Source organism: Phallusia mammillata, chromosome 1, assembly GCF_965637545.1.
Source record: "Phallusia mammillata chromosome 1, kaPhaMamm4.hap1.1, whole genome shotgun sequence".
NCBI classification, from domain to species: Eukaryota; Metazoa; Chordata; class Ascidiacea; order Phlebobranchia; family Ascidiidae; genus Phallusia; species Phallusia mammillata.
This window is the reverse complement of record NC_137252.1, coordinates 18,327,870-18,347,473: the sequence shown is the minus strand read 5'-3', so window position 1 is coordinate 18,347,473 and position 19,604 is coordinate 18,327,870. Positions and strand designations below refer to the sequence as shown.

The 19,604-nt window shown below is 47.6% G+C and overlaps 101 non-coding genes and 1 pseudogene across 101 annotated transcripts; all 102 read right to left on the bottom strand.

Annotated features, from left to right (window-relative positions):
- Window positions 1-69: 69 nt before the first annotated feature.
- On the bottom strand, window positions 70-188 carry LOC145210119 (5S ribosomal RNA). The gene has a single exon (XR_013855604.1). It is a non-coding gene; the product is annotated as a 5S ribosomal RNA (ribosomal RNA).
- Window positions 189-263: 75 nt separating this feature from the next.
- On the bottom strand, window positions 264-382 carry LOC145210515 (5S ribosomal RNA). Its single transcript, XR_013855976.1, has one exon. It is a non-coding gene; the product is annotated as a 5S ribosomal RNA (ribosomal RNA).
- Window positions 383-455: 73 nt separating this feature from the next.
- On the bottom strand, window positions 456-574 carry LOC145210349 (5S ribosomal RNA). Its single transcript, XR_013855819.1, has one exon. It is a non-coding gene; the product is annotated as a 5S ribosomal RNA (ribosomal RNA).
- A 67-nt stretch (window positions 575-641) lies between these two features.
- LOC145210175 (5S ribosomal RNA) lies at window positions 642-760 on the bottom strand. The gene has a single exon (XR_013855656.1). It is a non-coding gene; the product is annotated as a 5S ribosomal RNA (ribosomal RNA).
- A 75-nt stretch (window positions 761-835) lies between these two features.
- On the bottom strand, window positions 836-954 carry LOC145210581 (5S ribosomal RNA). Its single transcript, XR_013856038.1, has one exon. It is a non-coding gene; the product is annotated as a 5S ribosomal RNA (ribosomal RNA).
- A 75-nt stretch (window positions 955-1,029) lies between these two features.
- LOC145211274 (5S ribosomal RNA) lies at window positions 1,030-1,148 on the bottom strand. Its single transcript, XR_013856580.1, has one exon. It is a non-coding gene; the product is annotated as a 5S ribosomal RNA (ribosomal RNA).
- Window positions 1,149-1,223: 75 nt separating this feature from the next.
- Window positions 1,224-1,342, bottom strand: LOC145209862 (5S ribosomal RNA). The gene has a single exon (XR_013855365.1). It is a non-coding gene; the product is annotated as a 5S ribosomal RNA (ribosomal RNA).
- Window positions 1,343-1,414: 72 nt separating this feature from the next.
- Window positions 1,415-1,533, bottom strand: LOC145211273 (5S ribosomal RNA). The gene has a single exon (XR_013856579.1). It is a non-coding gene; the product is annotated as a 5S ribosomal RNA (ribosomal RNA).
- A 66-nt stretch (window positions 1,534-1,599) lies between these two features.
- Window positions 1,600-1,718, bottom strand: LOC145210163 (5S ribosomal RNA). The gene has a single exon (XR_013855645.1). It is a non-coding gene; the product is annotated as a 5S ribosomal RNA (ribosomal RNA).
- A 66-nt stretch (window positions 1,719-1,784) lies between these two features.
- LOC145210344 (5S ribosomal RNA) lies at window positions 1,785-1,903 on the bottom strand. The gene has a single exon (XR_013855815.1). It is a non-coding gene; the product is annotated as a 5S ribosomal RNA (ribosomal RNA).
- A 75-nt stretch (window positions 1,904-1,978) lies between these two features.
- On the bottom strand, window positions 1,979-2,097 carry LOC145210252 (5S ribosomal RNA). Its single transcript, XR_013855728.1, has one exon. It is a non-coding gene; the product is annotated as a 5S ribosomal RNA (ribosomal RNA).
- Window positions 2,098-2,172: 75 nt separating this feature from the next.
- On the bottom strand, window positions 2,173-2,291 carry LOC145210118 (5S ribosomal RNA). Its single transcript, XR_013855603.1, has one exon. It is a non-coding gene; the product is annotated as a 5S ribosomal RNA (ribosomal RNA).
- A 75-nt stretch (window positions 2,292-2,366) lies between these two features.
- Window positions 2,367-2,485, bottom strand: LOC145211272 (5S ribosomal RNA). Its single transcript, XR_013856578.1, has one exon. It is a non-coding gene; the product is annotated as a 5S ribosomal RNA (ribosomal RNA).
- A 75-nt stretch (window positions 2,486-2,560) lies between these two features.
- On the bottom strand, window positions 2,561-2,679 carry LOC145210550 (5S ribosomal RNA). Its single transcript, XR_013856010.1, has one exon. It is a non-coding gene; the product is annotated as a 5S ribosomal RNA (ribosomal RNA).
- A 75-nt stretch (window positions 2,680-2,754) lies between these two features.
- LOC145210031 (5S ribosomal RNA) lies at window positions 2,755-2,873 on the bottom strand. The gene has a single exon (XR_013855522.1). It is a non-coding gene; the product is annotated as a 5S ribosomal RNA (ribosomal RNA).
- A 66-nt stretch (window positions 2,874-2,939) lies between these two features.
- LOC145210171 (5S ribosomal RNA) lies at window positions 2,940-3,058 on the bottom strand. Its single transcript, XR_013855652.1, has one exon. It is a non-coding gene; the product is annotated as a 5S ribosomal RNA (ribosomal RNA).
- Window positions 3,059-3,133: 75 nt separating this feature from the next.
- LOC145210117 (5S ribosomal RNA) lies at window positions 3,134-3,252 on the bottom strand. Its single transcript, XR_013855602.1, has one exon. It is a non-coding gene; the product is annotated as a 5S ribosomal RNA (ribosomal RNA).
- A 75-nt stretch (window positions 3,253-3,327) lies between these two features.
- LOC145211270 (5S ribosomal RNA) lies at window positions 3,328-3,446 on the bottom strand. Its single transcript, XR_013856576.1, has one exon. It is a non-coding gene; the product is annotated as a 5S ribosomal RNA (ribosomal RNA).
- Window positions 3,447-3,521: 75 nt separating this feature from the next.
- On the bottom strand, window positions 3,522-3,640 carry LOC145209861 (5S ribosomal RNA). Its single transcript, XR_013855364.1, has one exon. It is a non-coding gene; the product is annotated as a 5S ribosomal RNA (ribosomal RNA).
- A 72-nt stretch (window positions 3,641-3,712) lies between these two features.
- LOC145211269 (5S ribosomal RNA) lies at window positions 3,713-3,831 on the bottom strand. The gene has a single exon (XR_013856575.1). It is a non-coding gene; the product is annotated as a 5S ribosomal RNA (ribosomal RNA).
- Window positions 3,832-3,897: 66 nt separating this feature from the next.
- On the bottom strand, window positions 3,898-4,016 carry LOC145210151 (5S ribosomal RNA). Its single transcript, XR_013855634.1, has one exon. It is a non-coding gene; the product is annotated as a 5S ribosomal RNA (ribosomal RNA).
- Window positions 4,017-4,082: 66 nt separating this feature from the next.
- LOC145210343 (5S ribosomal RNA) lies at window positions 4,083-4,201 on the bottom strand. Its single transcript, XR_013855814.1, has one exon. It is a non-coding gene; the product is annotated as a 5S ribosomal RNA (ribosomal RNA).
- A 75-nt stretch (window positions 4,202-4,276) lies between these two features.
- LOC145210017 (5S ribosomal RNA) lies at window positions 4,277-4,395 on the bottom strand. Its single transcript, XR_013855509.1, has one exon. It is a non-coding gene; the product is annotated as a 5S ribosomal RNA (ribosomal RNA).
- Window positions 4,396-4,470: 75 nt separating this feature from the next.
- LOC145211268 (5S ribosomal RNA) lies at window positions 4,471-4,589 on the bottom strand. The gene has a single exon (XR_013856574.1). It is a non-coding gene; the product is annotated as a 5S ribosomal RNA (ribosomal RNA).
- Window positions 4,590-4,655: 66 nt separating this feature from the next.
- LOC145210170 (5S ribosomal RNA) lies at window positions 4,656-4,774 on the bottom strand. Its single transcript, XR_013855651.1, has one exon. It is a non-coding gene; the product is annotated as a 5S ribosomal RNA (ribosomal RNA).
- Window positions 4,775-4,849: 75 nt separating this feature from the next.
- On the bottom strand, window positions 4,850-4,968 carry LOC145211267 (5S ribosomal RNA). The gene has a single exon (XR_013856573.1). It is a non-coding gene; the product is annotated as a 5S ribosomal RNA (ribosomal RNA).
- Window positions 4,969-5,040: 72 nt separating this feature from the next.
- Window positions 5,041-5,159, bottom strand: LOC145211265 (5S ribosomal RNA). Its single transcript, XR_013856572.1, has one exon. It is a non-coding gene; the product is annotated as a 5S ribosomal RNA (ribosomal RNA).
- A 66-nt stretch (window positions 5,160-5,225) lies between these two features.
- Window positions 5,226-5,344, bottom strand: LOC145210139 (5S ribosomal RNA). Its single transcript, XR_013855622.1, has one exon. It is a non-coding gene; the product is annotated as a 5S ribosomal RNA (ribosomal RNA).
- A 66-nt stretch (window positions 5,345-5,410) lies between these two features.
- On the bottom strand, window positions 5,411-5,529 carry LOC145210342 (5S ribosomal RNA). Its single transcript, XR_013855813.1, has one exon. It is a non-coding gene; the product is annotated as a 5S ribosomal RNA (ribosomal RNA).
- Window positions 5,530-5,604: 75 nt separating this feature from the next.
- On the bottom strand, window positions 5,605-5,723 carry LOC145210016 (5S ribosomal RNA). Its single transcript, XR_013855508.1, has one exon. It is a non-coding gene; the product is annotated as a 5S ribosomal RNA (ribosomal RNA).
- A 75-nt stretch (window positions 5,724-5,798) lies between these two features.
- LOC145211264 (5S ribosomal RNA) lies at window positions 5,799-5,917 on the bottom strand. Its single transcript, XR_013856571.1, has one exon. It is a non-coding gene; the product is annotated as a 5S ribosomal RNA (ribosomal RNA).
- Window positions 5,918-5,983: 66 nt separating this feature from the next.
- LOC145210168 (5S ribosomal RNA) lies at window positions 5,984-6,102 on the bottom strand. The gene has a single exon (XR_013855650.1). It is a non-coding gene; the product is annotated as a 5S ribosomal RNA (ribosomal RNA).
- A 75-nt stretch (window positions 6,103-6,177) lies between these two features.
- LOC145211263 (5S ribosomal RNA) lies at window positions 6,178-6,296 on the bottom strand. Its single transcript, XR_013856570.1, has one exon. It is a non-coding gene; the product is annotated as a 5S ribosomal RNA (ribosomal RNA).
- A 75-nt stretch (window positions 6,297-6,371) lies between these two features.
- LOC145210030 (5S ribosomal RNA) lies at window positions 6,372-6,490 on the bottom strand. The gene has a single exon (XR_013855521.1). It is a non-coding gene; the product is annotated as a 5S ribosomal RNA (ribosomal RNA).
- A 66-nt stretch (window positions 6,491-6,556) lies between these two features.
- On the bottom strand, window positions 6,557-6,675 carry LOC145210661 (5S ribosomal RNA). Its single transcript, XR_013856113.1, has one exon. It is a non-coding gene; the product is annotated as a 5S ribosomal RNA (ribosomal RNA).
- Window positions 6,676-6,750: 75 nt separating this feature from the next.
- Window positions 6,751-6,869, bottom strand: LOC145210116 (5S ribosomal RNA). Its single transcript, XR_013855601.1, has one exon. It is a non-coding gene; the product is annotated as a 5S ribosomal RNA (ribosomal RNA).
- Window positions 6,870-6,944: 75 nt separating this feature from the next.
- On the bottom strand, window positions 6,945-7,063 carry LOC145211262 (5S ribosomal RNA). The gene has a single exon (XR_013856569.1). It is a non-coding gene; the product is annotated as a 5S ribosomal RNA (ribosomal RNA).
- Window positions 7,064-7,138: 75 nt separating this feature from the next.
- Window positions 7,139-7,257, bottom strand: LOC145209860 (5S ribosomal RNA). The gene has a single exon (XR_013855363.1). It is a non-coding gene; the product is annotated as a 5S ribosomal RNA (ribosomal RNA).
- Window positions 7,258-7,329: 72 nt separating this feature from the next.
- Window positions 7,330-7,448, bottom strand: LOC145211261 (5S ribosomal RNA). The gene has a single exon (XR_013856568.1). It is a non-coding gene; the product is annotated as a 5S ribosomal RNA (ribosomal RNA).
- A 66-nt stretch (window positions 7,449-7,514) lies between these two features.
- On the bottom strand, window positions 7,515-7,633 carry LOC145210127 (5S ribosomal RNA). The gene has a single exon (XR_013855611.1). It is a non-coding gene; the product is annotated as a 5S ribosomal RNA (ribosomal RNA).
- Window positions 7,634-7,699: 66 nt separating this feature from the next.
- On the bottom strand, window positions 7,700-7,818 carry LOC145210340 (5S ribosomal RNA). The gene has a single exon (XR_013855811.1). It is a non-coding gene; the product is annotated as a 5S ribosomal RNA (ribosomal RNA).
- Window positions 7,819-7,893: 75 nt separating this feature from the next.
- On the bottom strand, window positions 7,894-8,012 carry LOC145210015 (5S ribosomal RNA). Its single transcript, XR_013855507.1, has one exon. It is a non-coding gene; the product is annotated as a 5S ribosomal RNA (ribosomal RNA).
- Window positions 8,013-8,087: 75 nt separating this feature from the next.
- Window positions 8,088-8,206, bottom strand: LOC145211260 (5S ribosomal RNA). The gene has a single exon (XR_013856567.1). It is a non-coding gene; the product is annotated as a 5S ribosomal RNA (ribosomal RNA).
- A 66-nt stretch (window positions 8,207-8,272) lies between these two features.
- Window positions 8,273-8,391, bottom strand: LOC145210167 (5S ribosomal RNA). The gene has a single exon (XR_013855649.1). It is a non-coding gene; the product is annotated as a 5S ribosomal RNA (ribosomal RNA).
- A 75-nt stretch (window positions 8,392-8,466) lies between these two features.
- Window positions 8,467-8,585, bottom strand: LOC145211258 (5S ribosomal RNA). Its single transcript, XR_013856565.1, has one exon. It is a non-coding gene; the product is annotated as a 5S ribosomal RNA (ribosomal RNA).
- Window positions 8,586-8,660: 75 nt separating this feature from the next.
- LOC145211257 (5S ribosomal RNA) lies at window positions 8,661-8,779 on the bottom strand. Its single transcript, XR_013856564.1, has one exon. It is a non-coding gene; the product is annotated as a 5S ribosomal RNA (ribosomal RNA).
- Window positions 8,780-8,854: 75 nt separating this feature from the next.
- On the bottom strand, window positions 8,855-8,973 carry LOC145209936 (5S ribosomal RNA). Its single transcript, XR_013855433.1, has one exon. It is a non-coding gene; the product is annotated as a 5S ribosomal RNA (ribosomal RNA).
- Window positions 8,974-9,048: 75 nt separating this feature from the next.
- Window positions 9,049-9,167, bottom strand: LOC145210014 (5S ribosomal RNA). The gene has a single exon (XR_013855506.1). It is a non-coding gene; the product is annotated as a 5S ribosomal RNA (ribosomal RNA).
- Window positions 9,168-9,242: 75 nt separating this feature from the next.
- LOC145211256 (5S ribosomal RNA) lies at window positions 9,243-9,361 on the bottom strand. Its single transcript, XR_013856563.1, has one exon. It is a non-coding gene; the product is annotated as a 5S ribosomal RNA (ribosomal RNA).
- A 66-nt stretch (window positions 9,362-9,427) lies between these two features.
- On the bottom strand, window positions 9,428-9,546 carry LOC145210166 (5S ribosomal RNA). The gene has a single exon (XR_013855648.1). It is a non-coding gene; the product is annotated as a 5S ribosomal RNA (ribosomal RNA).
- A 75-nt stretch (window positions 9,547-9,621) lies between these two features.
- On the bottom strand, window positions 9,622-9,740 carry LOC145211255 (5S ribosomal RNA). Its single transcript, XR_013856562.1, has one exon. It is a non-coding gene; the product is annotated as a 5S ribosomal RNA (ribosomal RNA).
- A 75-nt stretch (window positions 9,741-9,815) lies between these two features.
- LOC145211254 (5S ribosomal RNA) lies at window positions 9,816-9,934 on the bottom strand. The gene has a single exon (XR_013856561.1). It is a non-coding gene; the product is annotated as a 5S ribosomal RNA (ribosomal RNA).
- A 75-nt stretch (window positions 9,935-10,009) lies between these two features.
- Window positions 10,010-10,128, bottom strand: LOC145210615 (5S ribosomal RNA). The gene has a single exon (XR_013856070.1). It is a non-coding gene; the product is annotated as a 5S ribosomal RNA (ribosomal RNA).
- Window positions 10,129-10,203: 75 nt separating this feature from the next.
- LOC145211253 (5S ribosomal RNA) lies at window positions 10,204-10,322 on the bottom strand. The gene has a single exon (XR_013856560.1). It is a non-coding gene; the product is annotated as a 5S ribosomal RNA (ribosomal RNA).
- A 75-nt stretch (window positions 10,323-10,397) lies between these two features.
- On the bottom strand, window positions 10,398-10,516 carry LOC145210466 (5S ribosomal RNA). Its single transcript, XR_013855929.1, has one exon. It is a non-coding gene; the product is annotated as a 5S ribosomal RNA (ribosomal RNA).
- A 66-nt stretch (window positions 10,517-10,582) lies between these two features.
- LOC145210182 (5S ribosomal RNA) lies at window positions 10,583-10,701 on the bottom strand. The gene has a single exon (XR_013855663.1). It is a non-coding gene; the product is annotated as a 5S ribosomal RNA (ribosomal RNA).
- Window positions 10,702-10,776: 75 nt separating this feature from the next.
- On the bottom strand, window positions 10,777-10,895 carry LOC145211252 (5S ribosomal RNA). Its single transcript, XR_013856559.1, has one exon. It is a non-coding gene; the product is annotated as a 5S ribosomal RNA (ribosomal RNA).
- Window positions 10,896-10,961: 66 nt separating this feature from the next.
- On the bottom strand, window positions 10,962-11,080 carry LOC145210165 (5S ribosomal RNA). The gene has a single exon (XR_013855647.1). It is a non-coding gene; the product is annotated as a 5S ribosomal RNA (ribosomal RNA).
- A 75-nt stretch (window positions 11,081-11,155) lies between these two features.
- LOC145210114 (5S ribosomal RNA) lies at window positions 11,156-11,274 on the bottom strand. The gene has a single exon (XR_013855599.1). It is a non-coding gene; the product is annotated as a 5S ribosomal RNA (ribosomal RNA).
- Window positions 11,275-11,349: 75 nt separating this feature from the next.
- Window positions 11,350-11,468, bottom strand: LOC145211251 (5S ribosomal RNA). Its single transcript, XR_013856558.1, has one exon. It is a non-coding gene; the product is annotated as a 5S ribosomal RNA (ribosomal RNA).
- Window positions 11,469-11,543: 75 nt separating this feature from the next.
- Window positions 11,544-11,662, bottom strand: LOC145209859 (5S ribosomal RNA). Its single transcript, XR_013855362.1, has one exon. It is a non-coding gene; the product is annotated as a 5S ribosomal RNA (ribosomal RNA).
- A 72-nt stretch (window positions 11,663-11,734) lies between these two features.
- LOC145209744 (5S ribosomal RNA) lies at window positions 11,735-11,853 on the bottom strand. The gene has a single exon (XR_013855255.1). It is a non-coding gene; the product is annotated as a 5S ribosomal RNA (ribosomal RNA).
- Window positions 11,854-11,919: 66 nt separating this feature from the next.
- On the bottom strand, window positions 11,920-12,038 carry LOC145210115 (5S ribosomal RNA). Its single transcript, XR_013855600.1, has one exon. It is a non-coding gene; the product is annotated as a 5S ribosomal RNA (ribosomal RNA).
- A 66-nt stretch (window positions 12,039-12,104) lies between these two features.
- LOC145210339 (5S ribosomal RNA) lies at window positions 12,105-12,223 on the bottom strand. Its single transcript, XR_013855810.1, has one exon. It is a non-coding gene; the product is annotated as a 5S ribosomal RNA (ribosomal RNA).
- A 75-nt stretch (window positions 12,224-12,298) lies between these two features.
- Window positions 12,299-12,417, bottom strand: LOC145210013 (5S ribosomal RNA). Its single transcript, XR_013855505.1, has one exon. It is a non-coding gene; the product is annotated as a 5S ribosomal RNA (ribosomal RNA).
- Window positions 12,418-12,492: 75 nt separating this feature from the next.
- LOC145211249 (5S ribosomal RNA) lies at window positions 12,493-12,611 on the bottom strand. Its single transcript, XR_013856557.1, has one exon. It is a non-coding gene; the product is annotated as a 5S ribosomal RNA (ribosomal RNA).
- A 66-nt stretch (window positions 12,612-12,677) lies between these two features.
- LOC145210164 (5S ribosomal RNA) lies at window positions 12,678-12,796 on the bottom strand. The gene has a single exon (XR_013855646.1). It is a non-coding gene; the product is annotated as a 5S ribosomal RNA (ribosomal RNA).
- Window positions 12,797-12,868: 72 nt separating this feature from the next.
- LOC145210709 (5S ribosomal RNA) lies at window positions 12,869-12,987 on the bottom strand. Its single transcript, XR_013856158.1, has one exon. It is a non-coding gene; the product is annotated as a 5S ribosomal RNA (ribosomal RNA).
- Window positions 12,988-13,062: 75 nt separating this feature from the next.
- LOC145211248 (5S ribosomal RNA) lies at window positions 13,063-13,181 on the bottom strand. Its single transcript, XR_013856556.1, has one exon. It is a non-coding gene; the product is annotated as a 5S ribosomal RNA (ribosomal RNA).
- A 75-nt stretch (window positions 13,182-13,256) lies between these two features.
- On the bottom strand, window positions 13,257-13,375 carry LOC145210614 (5S ribosomal RNA). Its single transcript, XR_013856069.1, has one exon. It is a non-coding gene; the product is annotated as a 5S ribosomal RNA (ribosomal RNA).
- A 75-nt stretch (window positions 13,376-13,450) lies between these two features.
- LOC145211246 (5S ribosomal RNA) lies at window positions 13,451-13,569 on the bottom strand. Its single transcript, XR_013856554.1, has one exon. It is a non-coding gene; the product is annotated as a 5S ribosomal RNA (ribosomal RNA).
- A 75-nt stretch (window positions 13,570-13,644) lies between these two features.
- Window positions 13,645-13,763, bottom strand: LOC145210465 (5S ribosomal RNA). The gene has a single exon (XR_013855928.1). It is a non-coding gene; the product is annotated as a 5S ribosomal RNA (ribosomal RNA).
- Window positions 13,764-13,829: 66 nt separating this feature from the next.
- Window positions 13,830-13,948, bottom strand: LOC145210181 (5S ribosomal RNA). Its single transcript, XR_013855662.1, has one exon. It is a non-coding gene; the product is annotated as a 5S ribosomal RNA (ribosomal RNA).
- A 75-nt stretch (window positions 13,949-14,023) lies between these two features.
- On the bottom strand, window positions 14,024-14,142 carry LOC145211245 (5S ribosomal RNA). The gene has a single exon (XR_013856553.1). It is a non-coding gene; the product is annotated as a 5S ribosomal RNA (ribosomal RNA).
- A 66-nt stretch (window positions 14,143-14,208) lies between these two features.
- LOC145210103 (5S ribosomal RNA) lies at window positions 14,209-14,327 on the bottom strand. Its single transcript, XR_013855589.1, has one exon. It is a non-coding gene; the product is annotated as a 5S ribosomal RNA (ribosomal RNA).
- A 66-nt stretch (window positions 14,328-14,393) lies between these two features.
- On the bottom strand, window positions 14,394-14,512 carry LOC145210338 (5S ribosomal RNA). The gene has a single exon (XR_013855809.1). It is a non-coding gene; the product is annotated as a 5S ribosomal RNA (ribosomal RNA).
- Window positions 14,513-14,587: 75 nt separating this feature from the next.
- LOC145210047 (5S ribosomal RNA) lies at window positions 14,588-14,706 on the bottom strand. Its single transcript, XR_013855537.1, has one exon. It is a non-coding gene; the product is annotated as a 5S ribosomal RNA (ribosomal RNA).
- Window positions 14,707-14,781: 75 nt separating this feature from the next.
- LOC145211244 (5S ribosomal RNA) lies at window positions 14,782-14,900 on the bottom strand. The gene has a single exon (XR_013856552.1). It is a non-coding gene; the product is annotated as a 5S ribosomal RNA (ribosomal RNA).
- Window positions 14,901-14,966: 66 nt separating this feature from the next.
- LOC145210644 (5S ribosomal RNA) lies at window positions 14,967-15,085 on the bottom strand. Its single transcript, XR_013856097.1, has one exon. It is a non-coding gene; the product is annotated as a 5S ribosomal RNA (ribosomal RNA).
- Window positions 15,086-15,160: 75 nt separating this feature from the next.
- On the bottom strand, window positions 15,161-15,280 carry LOC145210879 (5S ribosomal RNA; annotated as a pseudogene).
- Window positions 15,281-15,339: 59 nt separating this feature from the next.
- Window positions 15,340-15,458, bottom strand: LOC145210403 (5S ribosomal RNA). The gene has a single exon (XR_013855870.1). It is a non-coding gene; the product is annotated as a 5S ribosomal RNA (ribosomal RNA).
- A 75-nt stretch (window positions 15,459-15,533) lies between these two features.
- Window positions 15,534-15,652, bottom strand: LOC145209705 (5S ribosomal RNA). Its single transcript, XR_013855218.1, has one exon. It is a non-coding gene; the product is annotated as a 5S ribosomal RNA (ribosomal RNA).
- Window positions 15,653-15,727: 75 nt separating this feature from the next.
- Window positions 15,728-15,846, bottom strand: LOC145210404 (5S ribosomal RNA). Its single transcript, XR_013855871.1, has one exon. It is a non-coding gene; the product is annotated as a 5S ribosomal RNA (ribosomal RNA).
- A 66-nt stretch (window positions 15,847-15,912) lies between these two features.
- On the bottom strand, window positions 15,913-16,031 carry LOC145210180 (5S ribosomal RNA). The gene has a single exon (XR_013855661.1). It is a non-coding gene; the product is annotated as a 5S ribosomal RNA (ribosomal RNA).
- A 75-nt stretch (window positions 16,032-16,106) lies between these two features.
- On the bottom strand, window positions 16,107-16,225 carry LOC145210203 (5S ribosomal RNA). The gene has a single exon (XR_013855682.1). It is a non-coding gene; the product is annotated as a 5S ribosomal RNA (ribosomal RNA).
- A 75-nt stretch (window positions 16,226-16,300) lies between these two features.
- On the bottom strand, window positions 16,301-16,419 carry LOC145211243 (5S ribosomal RNA). The gene has a single exon (XR_013856551.1). It is a non-coding gene; the product is annotated as a 5S ribosomal RNA (ribosomal RNA).
- A 66-nt stretch (window positions 16,420-16,485) lies between these two features.
- Window positions 16,486-16,604, bottom strand: LOC145210162 (5S ribosomal RNA). The gene has a single exon (XR_013855644.1). It is a non-coding gene; the product is annotated as a 5S ribosomal RNA (ribosomal RNA).
- Window positions 16,605-16,679: 75 nt separating this feature from the next.
- On the bottom strand, window positions 16,680-16,798 carry LOC145211242 (5S ribosomal RNA). The gene has a single exon (XR_013856550.1). It is a non-coding gene; the product is annotated as a 5S ribosomal RNA (ribosomal RNA).
- A 75-nt stretch (window positions 16,799-16,873) lies between these two features.
- On the bottom strand, window positions 16,874-16,992 carry LOC145210025 (5S ribosomal RNA). The gene has a single exon (XR_013855516.1). It is a non-coding gene; the product is annotated as a 5S ribosomal RNA (ribosomal RNA).
- Window positions 16,993-17,058: 66 nt separating this feature from the next.
- Window positions 17,059-17,177, bottom strand: LOC145210402 (5S ribosomal RNA). The gene has a single exon (XR_013855869.1). It is a non-coding gene; the product is annotated as a 5S ribosomal RNA (ribosomal RNA).
- Window positions 17,178-17,252: 75 nt separating this feature from the next.
- Window positions 17,253-17,371, bottom strand: LOC145210046 (5S ribosomal RNA). The gene has a single exon (XR_013855536.1). It is a non-coding gene; the product is annotated as a 5S ribosomal RNA (ribosomal RNA).
- Window positions 17,372-17,443: 72 nt separating this feature from the next.
- Window positions 17,444-17,562, bottom strand: LOC145211241 (5S ribosomal RNA). Its single transcript, XR_013856549.1, has one exon. It is a non-coding gene; the product is annotated as a 5S ribosomal RNA (ribosomal RNA).
- A 66-nt stretch (window positions 17,563-17,628) lies between these two features.
- Window positions 17,629-17,747, bottom strand: LOC145210066 (5S ribosomal RNA). The gene has a single exon (XR_013855555.1). It is a non-coding gene; the product is annotated as a 5S ribosomal RNA (ribosomal RNA).
- A 177-nt stretch (window positions 17,748-17,924) lies between these two features.
- LOC145210680 (5S ribosomal RNA) lies at window positions 17,925-18,043 on the bottom strand. Its single transcript, XR_013856131.1, has one exon. It is a non-coding gene; the product is annotated as a 5S ribosomal RNA (ribosomal RNA).
- A 66-nt stretch (window positions 18,044-18,109) lies between these two features.
- Window positions 18,110-18,228, bottom strand: LOC145210179 (5S ribosomal RNA). Its single transcript, XR_013855660.1, has one exon. It is a non-coding gene; the product is annotated as a 5S ribosomal RNA (ribosomal RNA).
- Window positions 18,229-18,303: 75 nt separating this feature from the next.
- LOC145210027 (5S ribosomal RNA) lies at window positions 18,304-18,422 on the bottom strand. The gene has a single exon (XR_013855518.1). It is a non-coding gene; the product is annotated as a 5S ribosomal RNA (ribosomal RNA).
- Window positions 18,423-18,497: 75 nt separating this feature from the next.
- On the bottom strand, window positions 18,498-18,616 carry LOC145210473 (5S ribosomal RNA). The gene has a single exon (XR_013855936.1). It is a non-coding gene; the product is annotated as a 5S ribosomal RNA (ribosomal RNA).
- Window positions 18,617-18,688: 72 nt separating this feature from the next.
- Window positions 18,689-18,807, bottom strand: LOC145211240 (5S ribosomal RNA). Its single transcript, XR_013856548.1, has one exon. It is a non-coding gene; the product is annotated as a 5S ribosomal RNA (ribosomal RNA).
- A 66-nt stretch (window positions 18,808-18,873) lies between these two features.
- On the bottom strand, window positions 18,874-18,992 carry LOC145209679 (5S ribosomal RNA). The gene has a single exon (XR_013855194.1). It is a non-coding gene; the product is annotated as a 5S ribosomal RNA (ribosomal RNA).
- A 66-nt stretch (window positions 18,993-19,058) lies between these two features.
- Window positions 19,059-19,177, bottom strand: LOC145210092 (5S ribosomal RNA). The gene has a single exon (XR_013855578.1). It is a non-coding gene; the product is annotated as a 5S ribosomal RNA (ribosomal RNA).
- Window positions 19,178-19,252: 75 nt separating this feature from the next.
- Window positions 19,253-19,371, bottom strand: LOC145210545 (5S ribosomal RNA). The gene has a single exon (XR_013856005.1). It is a non-coding gene; the product is annotated as a 5S ribosomal RNA (ribosomal RNA).
- Window positions 19,372-19,446: 75 nt separating this feature from the next.
- Window positions 19,447-19,565, bottom strand: LOC145209951 (5S ribosomal RNA). Its single transcript, XR_013855447.1, has one exon. It is a non-coding gene; the product is annotated as a 5S ribosomal RNA (ribosomal RNA).
- Between the last annotated feature and the right edge of the window lie 39 nt (window positions 19,566-19,604).

The following is a 19,604-nucleotide window of genomic DNA, read 5'->3' as shown; positions in this document are numbered from 1 at the left end:
GTCAATGCAAATTGAAACTTTGAGCGATACGCCCTCGGATTGTGGAGCACTAAAAACAAAACAAAAAAGTGACTACAACACTTGGTATTCCTAGGCGGTCACCCATCCAAGTATTGACCAAGCCCGAGGTTGCTTAACTTCCGAGATCGAACGAGATCGGGTGCTTTCAACCTGGTGTGGTCGTAGTCCAGAACGTCTCTGCAAATTCAAACTTTGGGCGATACGACCTCGGATTCTGGAGCACTAAAAACAAAACAAAAAAGTGACTACAACACTTGGTATTCCTAGGCGGTCACCCATCCAAGTACTGACCAAGCCCGAGGTTGCTTAACTTCCGAGATCGAACGAGATCGGGTGCTTTCAACCTGGTGTGGTCGTACCACAACGTCAATGCTTATTCAAAGTTTGAGCGATACGACCTCGGATTGTGGAGCACTAAAAACAAAACAAAAAAGTGACCACAACACTTGGTATTCCTAGGCGGTCACCCATCCAAGTACTGACCAAGACCGAGGTTGCTTAACTTCCGAGATCGAACGAGATCGGGTGCTTTCAACCTGGTGTGGTCGTAGTCCACAACCTCCCTCCAATTTCAAACTTTGATCGATGCGACCTCGGTTTCTCATGGACTAAAAAAAACGAGACTACAACACTTGGTATTCCTAGGCGGTCACCCATCCAAGTACTGACCAAGCCCGAGGTTGCTTAACTTCCGAGATCGAACGAGATCGGGTGCTTTCAACCTGGTGTGGTCGTAGTCCACAACGTCAATGCAAATTGAAACTTTGAGCGATACGCCCTCGGATTGTGGAGCACTAAAAACAAAACAAAAAAGTGACTACAACACTTGGTATTCCTAGGCGGTCACCCATCCAAGTATTGACCAAGCCCGAGGTTGCTTAACTTCCGAGATCGAACGAGATCGGGTGCTTTCAAGCTGGTGTGGTCGTAGTCCAGAACGTCTCTGCAAATTCAAACTTTGGGCGATACGACCTCGGATTCTGGAGCACTAAAAACAAAACAAAAAAGTGACTACAACACTTGGTATTCCTAGGCGGTCACCCATCCAAGTACTGACCAAGCCCGAGGTTGCTTAACTTCCGAGATCGAACGAGATCGGGTGCTTTCAACCTGGTGTGGTCGTAGTCCACAACGTCAATGCTTATTCAAAGTTTGAGCGATACGACCTCGGATTGTGGAGCACTAAAAACAAAACAAAAAAGTGACCACAACACTTGGTATTCCTAGGCGGTCACCCATCCAAGTACTGACCAAGCCCGAGGTTGCTTAACTTCCGAGATCGAACGAGATCGGGTGCTTTCAACCTGGTGTGGTCGTAGTCCACAACGTCAATGCAAATTCAAACTTTGAGCGATACGACCTCGGATTGTGGAGCACTAAAAAAACAAAAAAGTGACTACAACACTTGGTATTCCTAGGCGGTCACCCATCCAAGTACTGACCAAGCCCGAGGTTGCTTAACTTCCGAGATCGAACGAGATCGGGTGCTTTCAACCTGGTGTGGTCGTAGTCCACAACGTCAATGCAAATTCAAACTTTGATCGAAGCGACCTCGGTTTCTCATGCACTAAAAAAACGAGACTACAACACTTGGTATTCCTAGGCGGTCACCCATCCAAGTACTGACCAAGCCCGAGGTTGCTTAACTTCCGAGATCGAACGAGATCGGGTGCTTTCAACCTGGTGTGGTCGTAGTCCACAATCTCCTTGCAAATTCAAACTTTGATCGAAGCGACCTCGGTTTCTCATGCACTAAAAAAACGAGACTGCAACACTTGGTATTCCTAGGCGGTCACCCATCCAAGTACTGACCAAGCCCGAGGTTGCTTAACTTCCGAGATCGAACGAGATCGGGTGATTTCAACCTGGTGTGGTCGTAGTCCACAACGTCAATGCAAATTCAAACTTTGAGCGATACGCCCTCGGATTGTGAAGCACTAAAAACAAAACAAAAAAGTGACTACAACACTTGGTATTCCTAGGCGGTCACCCATCCAAGTACTGACCAAGCCCGAGGTTGCTGAACTTCCGAGATCGAACGAGATCGGGTGCTTTCAACCTGGTGTGGTCGTAGTCCACAACGTCAATGCAAATTGAAACTTTGAGCGATACGCCCTCGGATTGTGGAGCACTAAAAACAAAACAAAAAAGTGACTACAACACTTGGTATTCCTAGGCGGTCACCCATCCAAGTATTGACCAAGCCCGAGGTTGCTTAACTTCCGAGATCGAACGAGATCGGGTGCTTTCAACCTGGTGTGGTCGTAGTCCAGAACGTCTCTGCAAATTCAAACTTTGGGCGATACGACCTCGGATTCTGGAGCACTAAAAACAAAACAAAAAAGTGACTACAACACTTGGTATTCCTAGGCGGTCACCCATCCAAGTACTGACCAAGCCCGAGGTTGCTTAACTTCCGAGATCGAACGAGATCGGGTGCTTTCAACCTGGTGTGGTCGTAGTCCACAACGTCAATGCAAATTCAAACTTTGAGCGATACGACCTCGGATTGTGGAGCACTAAAAACAAAACAAAAAAGTGACTACAACACTTGGTATTCCTAGGCGGTCACCCATCCAAATACTGACCAAGGCCGAGGTTGCTTAACTTCCGAGATCGAACGAGATCGGGTGCTTTCAACCTGGTGTGGTCGTAGTCCAGAACGTCTCTGCAAATTCAAACTTTGGGCGATACGACTTTGGATTGTGGAGCACTAAAAACAAAACAAAAAAGTGACTACAACACTTGGTATTCCTAGGCGGTCACCCATCCAAGTACTGACCAAGACCTAGGTTGCTTAACTTCCGAGATCGAACGAGATCGGGTGCTTTCAACCTGGTGTGGTCGTAGTCCACAACCTCCCTCCAATTTCAAACTTTGATCGATGCGACCTCGGTTTCTCATGCACTAAAAAAACGAGACTACAACACTTGGTATTCCTAGGCGGTCACCCATCCAAGTACTGACCAAGCCCGAGGTTGCTGAACTTCCGAGATCGAACGAGATCGGGTGCTTTCAACCTGGTGTGGTCGTAGTCCACAACGTCAATGCAAATTGAAACTTTGAGCGATACGCCCTCGGATTGTGGAGCACTAAAAACAAAACAAAAAAGTGACTACAACACTTGGTATTCCTAGGCGGTCACCCATCCAAGTATTGACCAAGCCCGAGGTTGCTTAACTTCCGAGATCGAACGAGATCGGGTGCTTTCAACCTGGTGTGGTCGTAGTCCAGAACGTCTCTGCAAATTCAAACTTTGGGCGATACGACCTCGGATTCTGGAGCACTAAAAACAAAACAAAAAAGTGACTACAACACTTGGTATTCCTAGGCGGTCACCCATCCAAGTACTGACCAAGCCCGAGGTTGCTTAACTTCCGAGATCGAACGAGATCGGGTGCTTTCAACCTGGTGTGGTCGTAGTCCACAACGTCAATGCAAATTCAAACTTTGAGCGATACGACCTCGGATTGTGGAGCACTAAAAACAAAACAAAAAAGTGACCACAACACTTGGTATTCCTAGGCGGTCACCCATCCAAGTACTGACCAAGCCCGAGGTTGCTTAACTTCCGAGATCGAACGAGATCGGGTGCTTTCAACCTGGTGTGGTCGTAGTCCACAACGTCAATGCAAATTCAAACTTTGAGCGATACGACCTCGGATTGTGGAGCACTAAAAAAACAAAAAAGTGACTACAACACTTGGTATTCCTAGGCGGTCACCCATCCAAGTACTGACCAAGCCCGAGGTTGCTTAACTTCCGAGATCGAACGAGATCGGGTGCTTTCAACCTGGTGTGGTCGTAGTCCACAACGTCAATGCAAATTCAAACTTTGATCGAAGCGACCTCGGTTTCTCATGCACTAAAAAAACGAGACTACAACACTTGGTATTCCTAGGCGGTCACCCATCCAAGTACTGACCAAGCCCGAGGTTGCTTAACTTCCGAGATCGAACGAGATCGGGTGCTTTCAACCTGGTGTGGTCGTAGTCCACAACCTCCTTGCAAATTCAAACTTTGATCGAAGCGACCTCGGTTTCTCATGCACTAAAAAAACGAGACTGCAACACTTGGTATTCCTAGGCGGTCACCCATCCAAGTACTGACCAAGCCCGAGGTTGCTTAACTTCCGAGATCGAACGAGATCGGGTGATTTCAACCTGGTGTGGTCGTAGTCCTCAACGTCAATGCAAATTCAAACTTTGAGCGATACGCCCTCGGATTGTGAAGCACTAAAAACAAAACAAAAAAGTGACTACAACACTTGGTATTCCTCGGCGGTCACCCATCCAAGTACTGACCAAGCCCGAGGTTGCTTAACTTCCGAGATCGAACGAGATCGGGTGCTTTCAACCTGGTGTGGTCGTAGTCCAGAACCTCAATGCAAATTCAAACTTTGGGCGATACGACCTCGGATTGTGGAGCACTAAAAACAAAACAAAAAAGTGACTACAACACTTGGTATTCCTAGGCGGTCACCCATCCAAGTACTGACCAAGCCCGAGGTTGCTTAACTTCCGAGATCGAACGAGATCGGGTGCTTTCAACCTGGTGTGGTCGTAGTCCACAACCTCCCTCCAATTTCAAACTTTGATCGATGCGACCTCGGTTTCTCATGCACTAAAAAAACGAGACTACAACACTTGGTATTCCTAGGCGGTCACCCATCCAAGTACTGACCAAGCCCGAGGTTGCTGAACTTCCGAGATCGAACGAGATCGGGTGCTTTCAACCTGGTGTGGTCGTAGTCCACAACGTCAATGCAAATTCAAACTTTGAGCGATACGACCTCGGATTGTGGAGCACTAAAAACAAAACAAAAAAGTGACTACAACACTTGGTATTCCTAGGCGGTCACCCATCCAAGTACTGACCAAGCCCGAGGTTGCTTAACTTCCGAGATCGAACGAGATCGGGTGCTTTCAACCTGGTGTGGTCGTAGTCCACAACGTCAATGCAAATTCAAACTTTGAGCGATACGACCTCGGATTGTGGAGCACTAAAAAAACAAAAAAGTGACTACAACACTTGGTATTCCTAGGCGGTCACCCATCCAAGTACTGACCAAGCCCGAGGTTGCTTAACTTCCGAGATCGAACGAGATCGGGTGCTTTCAACCTGGTGTGGTCGTAGTCCACAACGTCAATGCAAATTCAAACTTTGATCGAAGCGACCTCGGTTTCTCATGCACTAAAAAAACGAGACTACAACACTTGGTATTCCTAGGCGGTCACCCATCCAAGTACTGACCAAGCCCGAGGTTGCTTAACTTCCGAGATCGAACGAGATCGGGTGCTTTCAACCTGGTGTGGTCGTAGTCCACAACCTCCTTGCAAATTCAAACTTTGATCGAAGCGACCTCGGTTTCTCATGCACTAAAAAAACGAGACTGCAACACTTGGTATTCCTAGGCGGTCACCCATCCAAGTACTGACCAAGCCCGAGGTTGCTTAACTTCCGAGATCGAACGAGATCGGGTGATTTCAACCTGGTGTGGTCGTAGTCCTCAACGTCAATGCAAATTCAAACTTTGAGCGATACGCCCTCGGATTGTGAAGCACTAAAAACAAAACAAAAAAGTGACTACAACACTTGGTATTCCTCGGCGGTCACCCATCCAAGTACTGACCAAGCCCGAGGTTGCTTAACTTCCGAGATCGAACGAGATCGGGTGCTTTCAACCTGGTGTGGTCGTAGTCCAGAACCTCAATGCAAATTCAAACTTTGGGCGATACGACCTCGGATTGTGGAGCACTAAAAACAAAACAAAAAAGTGACTACAACACTTGGTATTCCTAGGCGGTCACCCATCCAAGTACTGACCAAGCCCGAGGTTGCTTAACTTCCGAGATCGAACGAGATCGGGTGCTTTCAACCTGGTGTGGTCGTAGTCCACAACCTCCCTCCAATTTCAAACTTTGATCGATGCGACCTCGGTTTCTCATGCACTAAAAAAACGAGACTACAACACTTGGTATTCCTAGGCGGTCACCCATCCAAGTACTGACCAAGCCCGAGGTTGCTGAACTTCCGAGATCGAACGAGATCGGGTGCTTTCAACCTGGTGTGGTCGTAGTCCACAACGTCAATGCAAATTCAAACTTTGAGCGATACGACCTCGGATTGTGGAGCACTAAAAACAAAACAAAAAAGTGACTACAACACTTGGTATTCCTAGGCGGTCACCCATCCAAGTACTGACCAAGCCCGAGGTTGCTTAACTTCCGAGATCGAACGAGATCGGGTGCTTTCAACCTGGTGTGGTCGTAGTCCACAACGTCAATGCAAATTCAAACTTTGAGCGATACGACCTCGGATTGTGGAGCACTAAAAACAAAACAAAAAAGTGACTACAACACTTGGTATTCCTAGGCGGTCACCCATCCAAGTACTGACCAAGACCTAGGTTGCTTAACTTCCGAGATCGAACGAGATCGGGTGCTTTCAACCTGGTGTGGTCGTAGTCCACAACCTCCCTCCAATTTCAAACTTTGATCGATGCGACCTCGGTTTCTCATGCACTAAAAAAACGAGACTACAACACTTGGTATTCCTAGGCGGTCACCCATCCAAGTACTGACCAAGCCCGAGGTTGCTGAACTTCCGAGATCGAACGAGATCGGGTGCTTTCAACATGGTGTGGTCGTAGTCCACAACGTCAATGCAAATTGAAACTTTGATCGATACGCCCTCGGATTGTGGAGCACTAAAAACAAAACAAAAAAGTGACTACAACACTTGGTATTCCTAGGCGGTCACCCATCCAAGTATTGACCAAGCCCGAGGTTGCTTAACTTCCGAGATCGAACGAGATCGGGTGCTTTCAACCTGGTGTGGTCGTAGTCCAGAACGTCTCTGCAAATTCAAACTTTGGGCGATACGACCTCGGATTCTGGAGCACTAAAAACAAAACAAAAAAGTGACTACAACACTTGGTATTCCTAGGCGGTCACCCATCCAAGTACTGACCAAGCCCGAGGTTGCTTAACTTCCGAGATCGAACGAGATCGGGTGCTTTCAACCTGGTGTGGTCGTAGTCCACAACGTCAATGCTTATTCAAAGTTTGAGCGATACGACCTCGGATTGTGGAGCACTAAAAACAAAACAAAAAAGTGACCACAACACTTGGTATTCCTAGGCGGTCACCCATCCAAGTACTGACCAAGCCCGAGGTTGCTTAACTTCCGAGATCGAACGAGATCGGGTGCTTTCAACCTGGTGTGGTCGTAGTCCACAACGTCAATGCAAATTCAAACTTTGAGCGATACGACCTCGGATTGTGGAGCACTAAAAAAACAAAAAAGTGACTACAACACTTGGTATTCCTAGGCGGTCACCCATCCAAGTACTGACCAAGCCCGAGGTTGCTTAACTTCCGAGATCGAACGAGATCGGGTGCTTTCAACCTGGTGTGGTCGTAGTCCACAACGTCAATGCAAATTCAAACTTTGATCGAAGCGACCTCGGTTTCTCATGCACTAAAAAAACGAGACTACAACACTTGGTATTCCTAGGCGGTCACCCATCCAAGTACTGACCAAGCCCGAGGTTGCTTAACTTCCGAGATCGAACGAGATCGGGTGCTTTCAACCTGGTGTGGTCGTAGTCCACAACCTCCTTGCAAATTCAAACTTTGATCGAAGCGACCTCGGTTTCTCATGCACTAAAAAAACGAGACTGCAACACTTGGTATTCCTAGGCGGTCACCCATCCAAGTACTGACCAAGCCCGAGGTTGCTTAACTTCCGAGATCGAACGAGATCGGGTGATTTCAACCTGGTGTGGTCGTAGTCCACAACGTCAATGCAAATTCAAACTTTGAGCGATACGCCCTCGGATTGTGAAGCACTAAAAACAAAACAAAAAAGTGACTACAACACTTGGTATTCCTCGGCGGTCACCCATCCAAGTACTGACCAAGCCCGAGGTTGCTTAACTTCCGAGATCGAACGAGATCGGGTGCTTTCAACCTGGTGTGGTCGTAGTCCAGAACCTCAATACAAATTCAAACTTTGGGCGATACGACCTCGGATTGTGGAGCACTAAAAACAAAACAAAAAAGTGACTACAACACTTGGTATTCCTAGGCGGTCACCCATCCAAGTACTGACCAAGCCCGAGGTTGCTTAACTTCCGAGATCGAACGAGATCGGGTGCTTTCAACCTGGTGTGGTCGTAGTCCACAACCTCCCTCCAATTTGAAACTTTGATCGATGCGACCTCGGTTTCTCATGCACTAAAAAAACGAGACTACAACACTTGGTATTCCTAGGCGGTCACCCATCCAAGTACTGACCAAGCCCGAGGTTGCTGAACTTCCGAGATCGAACGAGATCGGGTGCTTTCAACCTGGTGTGGTCGTAGTCCACAACGTCAATGCAAATTCAAACTTTGAGCGATACGACCTCGGATTGTGGAGCACTAAAAACAAAACAAAAAAGTGACTACAACACTTGGTATTCCTAGGCGGTCACCCATCCAAGTACTGACCAAGCCCGAGGTTGCTTAACTTCCGAGATCGAACGAGATCGGGTGCTTTCAACCTGGTGTGGTCGTAGTCCACAACGTCAATGCAAATTCAAACTTTGAGCGATACGACCTCGGATTGTGGAGCACTAAAAACAAAACAAAAAAGTGACTACAACACTTGGTATTCCTAGGCGGTCACCCATCCAAGTACTGACCAAGCCCGAGGTTGCTTAACTTCCGAGATCGAACGAGATCGGGTGCTTTCAACCTGGTGTGGTCGTAGTCCACAACGTCCCTGCAAATTCAAACTTTGGGCGATACGACCTCGGATTGTGGAGCACTAAAAACAAAACAAAAAAGTGACTACAACACTTGGTATTCCTAGGCGGTCACCCATCCAAGTACTGACCAAGCCCGAGGTTGCTTAACTTCCGAGATCGAACGAGATCGGGTGATTTCAACCTGGTGTGGTCGTAGTCCACAACGTCAATGCAAATTCAAACTTTGAGCGATACGCCCTCGGATTGTGAAGCACTAAAAACAAAACAAAAAAGTGACTACAACACTTGGTATTCCTCGGCGGTCACCCATCCAAGTACTGACCAAGCCCGAGGTTGCTTAACTTCCGAGATCGAACGAGATCGGGTGCTTTCAACCTGGTGTGGTCGTAGTCCAGAACCTCAATACAAATTCAAACTTTGGGCGATACGACCTCGGATTGTGGAGCACTAAAAACAAAACAAAAAAGTGACTACAACACTTGGTATTCCTAGGCGGTCACCCATCCAAGTACTGACCAAGCCCGAGGTTGCTTAACTTCCGAGATCGAACGAGATCGGGTGCTTTCAACCTGGTGTGGTCGTAGTCCACAACCTCCCTCCAATTTGAAACTTTGATCGATGCGACCTCGGTTTCTCATGCACTAAAAAAACGAGACTACAACACTTGGTATTCCTAGGCGGTCACCCATCCAAGTACTGACCAAGCCCGAGGTTGCTGAACTTCCGAGATCGAACGAGATCGGGTGCTTTCAACCTGGTGTGGTCGTAGTCCACAACGTCAATGCAAATTCAAACTTTGAGCGATACGACCTCGGATTGTGGAGCACTAAAAACAAAACAAAAAAGTGACTACAACACTTGGTATTCCTAGGCGGTCACCCATCCAAGTACTGACCAAGCCCGAGGTTGCTTAACTTCCGAGATCGAACGAGATCGGGTGCTTTCAACCTGGTGTGGTCGTAGTCCACAACGTCAATGCAAATTCAAACTTTGAGCGATACGACCTCGGATTGTGGAGCACTAAAAACAAAACAAAAAAGTGACTACAACACTTGGTATTCCTAGGCGGTCACCCATCCAAGTACTGACCAAGCCCGAGGTTGCTTAACTTCCGAGATCGAACGAGATCGGGTGCTTTCAACCTGGTGTGGTCGTAGTCCACAACGTCCCTGCAAATTCAAACTTTGGGCGATACGACCTCGGATTGTGGAGCACTAAAAACAAAACAAAAAAGTGACTACAACACTTGGTATTCCTAGGCGGTCACCCATCCAAGTACTGACCAAGCCCGAGGTTGCTGAACTTCCGAGATCGAACGAGATCGGGTGCTTTCAACCTGGTGTGGTCGTAGTGCACAACGTCAATGCAAATTCAAACTTTGATCGATACGACCTCGGATTGTGGAGCACTAAAAACAAAACAAAAAAGTGACTACAACACTTGGTATTCCTAGGCGGTCACCCATCCAAGTACTGACCAAGCCCGAGGTTGCTTAACTTCCGAGATCGAACGAGATCGGGTGCTTTCAACCTGGTGTGGTCGTAGTCCAGAACGTCAATGCAAATTCAAACTTTGGGCGATACGACCTCGGATTGTGGAGCACTAAAAACAAAACAAAAAAGTGACTACAACACAAGGTATTTCTAGGCGGTCACCCATCCAAGTACTGACCAAGCCCGAGGTTGCTTAACTTCCGAGATCGAACGAGATCGGGTGCTTTCAACCTGGTGTGGTCGTAGTCCACAACCTCTCTGCAAATTCAAACTTTGATCGAAGCGACCTCAGTTTCTCATGCACTAAAAAAACGAGACTACAACATTTGGTATTCCTAGGCGGTCACCCATCCAAGTACTGACCAAGCCCGAGGTTGCTTAACTTCCGAGATCGAACGAGATCGGGTGCTTTCAACCTGGTGTGGTCGTAGTCCACAACGTCTCTGCAAATTCAAACTTTGGGCGATACGACCTCGGATTCTGGAGCACTAAAAACAAAACAAAAAAGTGACTACAACACTTGGTATTCCTAGGCGGTCACCCATCCAAGTACTGACCAAGCCCGAGGTTGCTTAACTTCCGAGATCGAACGAGATCGGGTGCTTTCAACCTGGTGTGGTCGTAGTCCACAACGTCAATGCAAATTCAAACTTTGATCGAAGCGACCTCGGTTTCTCATGCACTAAAAAAACGAGACTACAACACTTGGTATTCCTAGGCGGTCACCCATCCAAGTACTGACCAAGCCCGAGGTTGCTGAACTTCCGAGATCGAACGAGATCGGGTGCTTTCAACCTGGTGTGGTCGTAGTCCACAACGTCAATGCAAATTCAAACTTTGAGCGATACGCCCTCGGATTGTGGAGCACTAAAAACAAAACAAAAAAGTGACTACAACACTTGGTATTCCTAGGCGGTCACCCATCCAAGTATTGACCAAGCCCGAGGTTGCTTAACTTCCGAGATCGAACGAGATCGGGTGCTTTCAACCTGGTGTGGTCGTAGTCCAGAACGTCTCTGCAAATTCAAACTTTGGGCGATACGACCTCGGATTCTGGAGCACTAAAAACAAAACAAAAAAGTGACTACAACACTTGGTATTCCTAGGCGGTCACCCATCCAAGTACTGACCAAGCCCGAGGTTGCTTAACTTCCGAGATCGAACGAGATCGGGTGCTTTCAACCTGGTGTGGTCGTAGTCCACAACGTCAATGCTTATTCAAAGTTTGAGCGATACGACCTCGGATTGTGGAGCACTAAAAACAAAACAAAAAAGTGACCACAACACTTGGTATTCCTAGGCGGTCACCCATCCAAGTACTGACCAAGCCCGAGGTTGCTTAACTTCCGAGATCGAACGAGATCGGGTGCTTTCAACCTGGTGTGGTCGTAGTCCACAACGTCAATGCAAATTCAAACTTTAAGCGATACGACCTCGGATTGTGGAGCACTAAAAAAACAAAAAAGTGACTACAACACTTGGTATTCCTAGGCGGTCACCCATCCAAGTACTGGCCAAGCCCGAGGTTGCTTAACTTCCGAGATCGAACGAGATCGGGTGCTTTCAACCTGGTGTGGTCGTAGTCCACAACGTCAATGCAAATTCAAACTTTGATCGAAGCGACCTCGGTTTCTCATACACTAAAAAAACGAGACTACAACACTTGGTATTCCTAGGCGGTCACCCATCCAAGTACTGACCAAGCCCGAGGTTGCTTAACTTCCGAGATCGAACGAGATCGGGTGCTTTCAACCTGGTGTGGTCGTAGTCCACAACCTCCTTGCAAATTCAAACTTTGATCGAAGCGACCTCGGTTTCTCATGCACTAAAAAAACGAGACTGCAACACTTGGTATTCCTAGGCGGTCACCCATCCAAGTACTGACCAAGCCCGAGGTTGCTTAACTTCCGAGATCGAACGAGATCGGGTGATTTCAACCTGGTGTGGTCGTAGTCCACAACGTCAATGCAAATTCAAACTTTGAGCGATACGCCCTCGGATTGTGAAGCACTAAAAACAAAACAAAAAAGTGACTACAACACTTGGTATTCCTCGGCGGTCACCCATCCAAGTACTGACCAAGCCCGAGGTTGCTTAACTTCCGAGATCGAACGAGATCGGGTGCTTTCAACCTGGTGTGGTCGTAGTCCAGAACCTCAATACAAATTCAAACTTTGGGCGATACGACCTCGGATTGTGGAGCACTAAAAACAAAACAAAAAAGTGACTACAACACTTGGTATTCCTAGGCGGTCACCCATCCAAGTACTGACCAAGCCCGAGGTTGCTTAACTTCCGAGATCGAACGAGATCGGGTGCTTTCAACCTGGTGTGGTCGTAGTCCACAACCTCCCTCCAATTTCAAACTTTGATCGATGCGACCTCGGTTTCTCATGCACTAAAAAAACGAGACTACAACACTTGGTATTCCTAGGCGGTCACCCATCCAAGTACTGACCAAGCCCGAGGTTGCTGAACTTCCGAGATCGAACGAGATCGGGTGCTTTCAACCTGGTGTGGTCGTAGTCCACAACGTCAATGCAAATTCAAACTTTGAGCGATACGACCTCGGATTGTGGAGCACTAAAAACAAAACAAAAAAGTGACAACACTTGGTATTCCTAGGCGGTCACCCATCCAAGTACTGACCAAGCCCGAGGTTGCTTAACTTCCGAGATCGAACGAGATCGGGTGCTTTCAACCTGGTGTGGTCGTAGTCCACAACGTCAATGCAAATTCAAACTTTGAGCGATACGACCTCGGATTGTGGAGCACTAAAAACAAAACAAAAAAGTGACTACAACACTTGGTATTCCTAGGCGGTCACCCATCCAAGTACTGACCAAGCCCGAGGTTGCTTAACTTCCGAGATCGAACGAGATCGGGTGCTTTCAACCTGGTGTGGTCGTAGTCCACAACGTCCCTGCAAATTCAAACTTTGGGCGATACGACCTCGGATTGTGGAGCACTAAAAACAAAACAAAAAAGTGACTACAACACTTGGTATTCCTAGGCGGTCACCCATCCAAGTACTGACCAAGCCCGAGGTTGCTGAACTTCCGAGATCGAACGAGATCGGGTGCTTTCAACCTGGTGTGGTCGTAGTGCACAACGTCAATGCTTATTCAAACTTTGAGCGATACGACCTCGGATTGTGGAGCACTAAAAACAAAACAAAAAAGTGACTACAACACTTGGTATTCCTAGGCGGTCACCCATCCAAGTACTGACCAAGCCCGAGGTTGCTTAACTTCCGAGATCGAACGAGATCGGGTGCTTTCAACCTGGTGTGGTCGTAGTCCAGAACGTCAATGCAAATTCAAACTTTGGGCGATACGACCTCGGATTGTGGAGCACTAAAAACAAAACAAAAAAGTGACTACAACACAAGGTATTTCTAGGCGGTCACCCATCCAAGTACTGACCAAGCCCGAGGTTGCTTAACTTCCGAGATCGAACGAGATCGGGTGCTTTCAACCTGGTGTGGTCGTAGTCCACAACCTCTCTGCAAATTCAAACTTTGATCGAAGCGACCTCAGTTTCTCATGCACTAAAAAAACGAGACTACAACATTTGGTATTCCTAGGCGGTCACCCATCCAAGTACTGACCAAGCCCGAGGTTGCTTAACTTCCGAGATCGAACGAGATCGGGTGCTTTCAACCTGGTGTGGTCGTAGTCCACAACGTCTCTGCAAATTCAAACTTTGGGCGATACGACCTCGGATTCTGGAGCACTAAAAACAAAACAAAAAAGTGACTACAACACTTGGTATTCCTAGGCGGTCACCCATCCAAGTACTGACCAAGCCCGAGGTTGCTTAACTTCCGAGATCGAACGAGATCGGGTGCTTTCAACCTGGTGTGGTCGTAGTCCACAACGTCAATGCAAATTCAAACTTTGATCGAAGCGACCTCGGTTTCTCATGCACTAAAAAAACGAGACTACAACACTTGGTATTCCTAGGCGGTCACCCATCCAAGTACTGACCAAGCCCGAGGTTGCTTAACTTCCGAGATCGAACGAGATCGGGTGCTTTCAACCTGGTGTGGTCGTAGTCCACAACCTCCTTGCAAATTCAAACTTTGATCGAAGCGACCTCGGTTTCTCATGCACTAAAAAAACGAGACTGCAACACTTGGTATTCCTAGGCGGTCACCCATCCAAGTACTGACCAAGCCCGAGGTTGCTTAACTTCCGAGATCGAACGAGATCGGGTGATTTCAACCTGGTGTGGTCGTAGTCCACAACGTCAATGCAAATTCAAACTTTGAGCGATACGACCTCGGATTGTGAAGCACTAAAAACAAAACAAAAAAGTGACTACAACACTTGGTATTCCTAGGCGGTCACCCATCCAAGTACTGACCAAGCCCGAGGTTGCTTAACTTCCGAGATCGAACGAGATCGGGTGCTTTCAACCTGGTGTGGTCCTAGTCCAGAACCTCAATGCAAATTCAAACTTTGGGCGATACGACCTCGGATTGTGGAGCACTAAAAACAAAACAAAAAAGTGACTACAACACTTGGTATTCCTAGGCGGTCACCCATCCAAGTACTGACCAAGCCCGAGGTTGCTTAACTTCCGAGATCGAACGAGATCGGGTGCTTTCAACCTGGTGTGGTCGTAGTCCACAACCTCCCTCCAATTTCAAACTTTGATCGATGCGACCTCGGTTTCTCATGCACAAAAAGAACGAGACTACAACATTTGGTATTCCTAGGCGGTCACCCATCCAAGTACTGACCAAGCCCGAGGTTGCTGAACTTCCGAGATCGAACGAGATCGGGTGCTTTCAACCTGGTGTGGTCGTAGTCCAGAACGTCAATGCAAATTCAAACTTTGAGCGATACGACCTCGGATTGTGGAGCACTAAAAATAAAACAAAAAAGTGACTACAACACTTGGTATTCCTAGGCGGTCACCCATCCAAGTACTGGTCAAGCCCGAGGTTGCTTAACTTCCGAGATAGAACGAGATCGGGTGCTTTCAACCTGGAGTAGACCACAACCTCCCTCCAAATTCAAACTTTGATCGATGCGACCTCGGTTTCTCATGCACTAAAAAAACGATACTACAACACTTGGTATTCCTAGGCGGTCACCCATCCAAGTACTGACCAAGCCCGAGGTTGCTTAACTTCCGAGATCGAACGAGATCGGGTGCTTTCAACCTGGTGTGGTCGTATTCCATAACGTCAATGCAAATTCAAAGTTTGAGCGATACGACCTCGGATTGTGGAGCACTAAAAACAAAACAAAAAAGTGACTACAACACTTGGTATTCCTAGGCGGTCACCCATCCAAGTACTGACCAAGCCCGAGGTTGCTTAACTTCCGAGATCGAACGAGATCGGGTGTTTTCAACCTGGTGTGGTCGTAGTCCACAACGTCTCTGCAAATTCAAACTTTGGGCGATACGACCTCGGATTGTGGAGCACTAAAAACAAAACAAAAAAAAGACTACAACACATGGTATTTCTAGGCGGTCACCCATCCAAGTACTGACCAAGCCCGAGGTTGCTTAACTTCCGAGATCGAACGAGATCGGGTGCTTTCAACCTGGTGTGGTCGTAGTCCACAACCTCTCTGCAAATTCAAACTTTGATCGAAGCGACCTCGGTTTCTCATGCACTAAAAAAACGAGACTACAACATTTGGTATTCCTAGGCGGTCACCCATCCAAGTACTGACCAAGCCCGAGGTTGCTTAACTTCCGAGATCGAACGAGATCGGGTGCTTTCAACCTGGTGTGGTCGTAGTCCAGAACGTCTCTGCAAATTCAAACTTTGGGCGATACGACCTCGGATTCTGGAGCACTAAAAACAAAACAAAAAAGTGACTACAACACTTGGTATTCCTAGGCGGTCACCCATCCAAGCACTGACCAAGCCCGAGGTTGCTTAACTTCCGAGATCGAACGAGATCGGGTGCTTTCAACCTGGTGTGGTCGTAGTCCAGAACCTCAATGCAAATTCAAACTTTGGGCGATACGACCTCGGATTGTGGAGCACTAAAAACAAAACAAAAAAGTGACTACAACACTTGGTATTCCTAGGCGGTCACCCATCCAAGTACTGACCAAGCCCGAGGTTGCTTAACTTCCGAGATCGAACGAGATCGGGTGCTTTCAACCTGGTGTGGTCGTAGTCCACAACCTCCCTCCAATTTCAAACTTTGATCGATGCGACCTCGGTTTCTCATGCACTAAAAAAACGAGACTACAACACTTGGTATTCCTAGGCGGTCACCCATCCAAGTACTGACCAAGCCCGAGGTTGCTGAACTTCCGAGATCGAACGAGATCGGGTGCTTTCAACCTGGTGTGGTCGTAGTCCACAACGTCAATGCAAATTCAAAGTTTGAGCGATACGACCTCGGATTGTGGAGCACTAAAAACAAAACAAAAAAGTGACTACAACACTTGGTATTCCTAGGCGGTCACCCATCCAAGTACTGACCAAGCCCGAGGTTGCTTAACTTCCGAGATCGAACGAGATCGGGTGCTTTCAACCTGGTGTGGTCGTAGTCCACAACGTCCCTGCAAATTCAAACTTTGGGCGATACGACCTCGGATTGTGGAGCACTAAAAACAAAACAAAAAAGTGACTACAACACTTGATATTCCTAGGCGGTCACCCATCCAAGTACTGGTCAAGCCCGAGGTTGCTTAACTTCCGAGATCGAACGAGATCGGGTGCTTTCAACCTGGTGTGGTCGTAGACCACAACCTCCCTCCAAATTCAAACTTTGATCGATGCGAACTCGGTTTCTCATGCACTAAAAAAACGATACTACAACACTTGGTATTCCTAGGCGGTCACCCATCCAAGTACTGACCAAGCCCGAGGTTGCTTAACTTCCGAGATCGAACGAGATCGGGTGCTTTCAACCTGGTGTGGTCGTATTCCATAACGTCAATGCAAATTCAAAGTTTGAGCGATACGACCTCGGATTGTGGAGCACTAAAAACAAAACAAAAAAGTGACCACAACACTTGGTATTCCTAGGCGGTCACCCATCCAAGTACTGACCAAGCCCGAGGCTGCTTAACTTCCGAGATCGAACGAGATCGGGTGCTTTCAACCTGGTGTGGTCGTAGTCCACAACGTCAATGCAAATTCAAACTTTGAGCGATACGACCTCGGATTGTGGAGCACTAAAAAAACAAAAAAGTGACTACAACACTTGGTATTCCTAGGCGGTCACCCATCCAAGTACTGACCAAGCCCGAGGTTGCTTAACTTCCGAGATCGAACGAGATCGGGTGCTTTCAACCTGGTGTGGTCGTAGTCCACAACGTCAATGCAAATTCAAACTTTGATCGAAGCGACCTCGGTTTCTCATGCACTAAAAATACGAATCTACAACACTTGGTATTCCTAGGCGGTCACCCATCCAAGTACTGACCAAGCCCGAGGTTGCTTAACTTCCGAGATCGAACGAGATCGGGTGCTTTCAACCTGGTGTGGTCGTAGTCCACAACCTCCTTGCAAATTCAAACTTTGATCGAAGCGACCTCGGTTTCTCATGCACTAAAAAAACGAGACTACAACACTTTCAACCTGGTGTGGTCGTAGTCCACAACGTCTCTGCAAATTCAAACTTTGGGCGATACGACCTCGGATTGTGGAGCACTAAAAACAAAACAAAAAAGTGACTACAACACATGGTATTTCTAGGCGGTCACCCATCCAAGTACTGACCAAGCCCGAGGTTGCTTAACTTCCGAAATCGAACGAGATCGGGTGCTTTCAACCTGGTGTGGTCGTAGTCCACAACCTCTCTGCAAATTCAAACTTTGATCGAAGCGACCTCGGTTTCTCATGCACTAAAAAAAAAAGACTACAACATTTGGTATTCCTAGGCGGTCACCCATCCAAGTACTGACCAAGCCCGAGGTTGCTTAACTTCCGAGATCGAACGAGATCGGGTGCTTTCAACCTGGTGTGGTCGTAGTCCACAACGTCTCTGCAAATTCAAACTTTGGGCGATACGACCTCGGATTGTGGAGCACTAAAAACAAAACAAAAAAGTGACTACAACACTTGGTATTCCTAGGCGGTCAACCATCCAAGTACTGACCAAGCCCGAGGTTGCTTAACTTCCGAGATCGAACGAGATCGGGTGCTTTCAACCTGGTGTGGTCGTAGTCCACAACGTCAATGCTTATTCAAAGTTTGAGCGATACGACCTCGGATTGTGGAGCACTAAAAACAAAACAAAAAAGTGACCACAACACTTGGTATTCCTAGGCGGTCACCCATCCAAGTACTGACCAAGCCCGAGGTTGCTTAACTTCCGAGATCGAACGAGATTGGGTGCTTTCAACCTGGTGTGGTCGTAGTCCACAACGTCAATGCAAATTCAAACTTTGAGCGATACGACCTCGGATTGTGGAGCACTAAAAAAACAAAAAAGTGACTACAACACTTGGTATTCCTAGGCGGTCACCCATCCAAGTACTGACCAAGCCCGAGGTTGCTTAACTTCCGAGATCGAACGAGATCGGGTGCTTTCAACCTGGTGTGGTCGTAGTCCACAACGTCAATGCAAATTCAAACTTTGATCGAAGCGACCTCGGTTTCTCATGCACTAAAAATACGAGACTACAACACTTGGTATTCCTAGGCGGTCACCCATCCAAGTACTGACCAAGCCCCAGGTTGCTTAACTTCCGAGATCGAACGAGATCGGGTGCTTTCAACCTGGTGTGGTCGTAGTCCACAACCTCCTTGCAAATTCAAACTTTGATCGGAGCGACCTCGGTTTCTCATGCACTAAAAAAACGAGACTACAACACTTGGTATTCCTAGGCGGTCACCCATCCAAGTACTGACCAAGCCCGAGGTTGCTTAACTTCCGAGATCGAACGAGATCGGGTGCTTTCAACCTGGTGTGGTCGTAGTCCACAACGTCAATGCAAATTCAAACTTTGAGCGATACGACCTCGGATTGTGGAGCACTAAAAACAAAACAAAAAAGCGACTACAACACTTGGTATTCCTAGGCGGTCATCCATCCAAGTACTGACCAAGCCCGAGGCTGCTTAACTTCCGAGATCGAACGAGATCGGGTGATTTCAACCTGGTGTGGTCGTAGTCCACAACGTCAATGCAAATTCAAACTTTGAGCGATACGCCCTCGGATTGTGAAGCACTAAAAACAAAACAAAAAAGTGACTACAACACTTGGTATTCCTAGGCGGTCACCCATCCAAGTACTGACCAAGCCCGAGGTTGCTTAACTTCCGAGATCGAACGAGATCGGGTGCTTTCAACCTGGAGTGGTCGTAGTCCAGAACGTCTCTGCAAATTCAAACTTTGGGCGATACGAC